Here is a 2,432-nt window from a genome sequence, read left to right as displayed (position 1 = left end):
TGATGAAAAATATTATTTAATCGTATGAAATATTTACACCTCAACAGCTTTTGAGAAGATAGAAAATATACTCATAACAAATCACTCATTATTGACCAGCTGTTGGTCAGCCTCTAGTTTGTTTTCATCAGCAGCAGCTGGGAGTTATCAATATTTCCACGGTATAAAGCGGCGAGATGGCAGGATCGTTAGCGTGCCGGACAGAATGCTTAGCGGCGTTTCGTCCGTCTTACGTTCTGAGTTGAAATGTTACCGAGGTCGACTTTGCCTTTCATCCTTTCAGTGTCCATAACATAAATAGCAATTGAACACTGGGGATCGATGTAATCACCTTAATCCCTCCATCGAAATTGCTGGACTTGTATCAAAGTTTGAAACCAATATTTTCCGTTTCGTTCCCTTAAAATTATTTAATCAGTTTATCTCTCAACGTTTAAAAGAACAATCAGATATTTCTCGCATGAATTTCTTACTTCTCTAAAATCAATCAACTTATTTTCCCACGCTTGATATTCATTTTACTAGTGAGTTTATCAATGGTTTGTCAGATTTGCATAGGTATACTATTGATATAAAAGATGGTGTAAAGCTCTCCTCAGCTGCAAACTTTGTTAGTCCAAAGATTACATCACAAAAGAAAAAGTACACGTAGTATTATCCATTATAATAGGTTTATCACATCCCTTTAAAACAATATATTTTTGAAATCCAACAAACCTTTTATACAAATATACCGTTTTAAAGGGATGTGATAAACTTATTATAATGGATAATACTACGTGTACTTTTTCTTTTGTGATGTAATCTTTGGACTAACAATGTTTGCGGCTGAGGAGAGCTTTACACCATCTTTTATATCAATAATATACCTATGGTGATGTAATAACAGATTGTTTATAAAGCTTGAAACACGTGTACCGCGATATCCTTTGTGTTCTGTTTTCAATTTATGTTTGATATATGTATGTATATATATATAACTATATATATATATATATATATTCTTTTTCGGGTTCAGTCCCATTGTGTGGCACCTTGGGTGAGTGTCTTCTACTATAGCATCGAGCCGACCAAAGCTTTCTGAGTGGATTTGGTAGATGGAAACTGAAAGAAGCTCGTCGTATAATATATACATAAATGTATGAGTCTGTGTGTCTGTATTCCTCTTCCCACCATTGCTTGACAACCAATGTTGCTGCGTTTACGTCCCCGTAACGTAGCGGTTCGACAAAAAGACTGATAAAATAAGTACTAGGCTTACAAAGAATAAATTGTGGTGTAGATTAATTCGACTAAAAGCAGTGCTCCAGCATGGCCGCTGTCAAATGATGGAAACAAGTAAAAGAATATATGTATATCTCTCACCAGATGGAGTACTTTTTTGTTGAATTTTCTATCACAGATCAGTACATTATATACATATGTGTGTGTATGTGTGTGTGTGTGTGTGTGTGTGTGTGTGTGTGTGTGTGTGTGTGTGTGTGTGTGTGTGTGTGTGTGTGTGTGTGTGTGTGTGCGTGTATAAATGAATAAGTATACGTCTGTCTTCTTTTTACTCGTAAAATATGGCTACTTAAACGCGTAAAATATTCATACCAAGTTACCTATTGAGAAAATTAAAAAAAATATATACTTATAACAAATCAATCAATATTTATCTATTGATTAATCTCTAGTTTGATTTTCACAAACAGCAGCAAGGAGTGATCAATACTTCAATTTTATGAAGCGACGTGCTGTCTGAATCGTTGTCGCGCACGTACAAAATGCTGAGTGGCACTACATCTGCCTACACGTTCTGAGTACGAATTACACCACGGTCAATTTTATTTTTTATCCAATTGGGAGTCGATAAAATAAAGTACCACTTGAACGCTGGGGTCGATGTAATCGACTTAAAACATCCACTGAAATTGCTAGCCTTGTGCAAAAATTTTAATAAAATTATTTAATCAGTTTATATCCCAACGTTTCAACGAATAACCGGATATTTCTTGTTTGAACTTGTTACATCTGTTAAATCAATTACCTTCTTTTATTACCCACTGTTAACAGAGCATCTTAGCTATATCCTTTTTGATGGATAAACCGTGCTGATTATGTATCCCGATGTACATATCCAATTGTGTGTGCCTGTGTATGTACCAAAGGTCGTGAGTTCCTAAGTTCGGCTTCCCGGATTTTGTTGCCTATATATTCCCCCCACTCTCTAATCTATCTATCTAGCTAACAAGCTAGTTATCTAACATATATCTTTCTCTCTCTCTCTCCCTCCCTCTCTTTATATATATACGAGGATGAGTCAAAAAGTAATGCCATTTTGTTTAGGATAGGTATAATTGCCAACACAGAAACATGTATCATACATCAAAATGAACTCACCCTCGTACACACACACACACACACACACACACACACACATATATATATAT

The sequence above is a fragment of the Octopus bimaculoides genome, unplaced genomic scaffold (genome assembly GCF_001194135.2).
Source record: "Octopus bimaculoides isolate UCB-OBI-ISO-001 unplaced genomic scaffold, ASM119413v2 Scaffold_120956, whole genome shotgun sequence".
Classification (NCBI taxonomy): domain Eukaryota; kingdom Metazoa; phylum Mollusca; class Cephalopoda; order Octopoda; family Octopodidae; genus Octopus; species Octopus bimaculoides.
Note: the sequence above shows the minus strand (reverse complement) of the source record.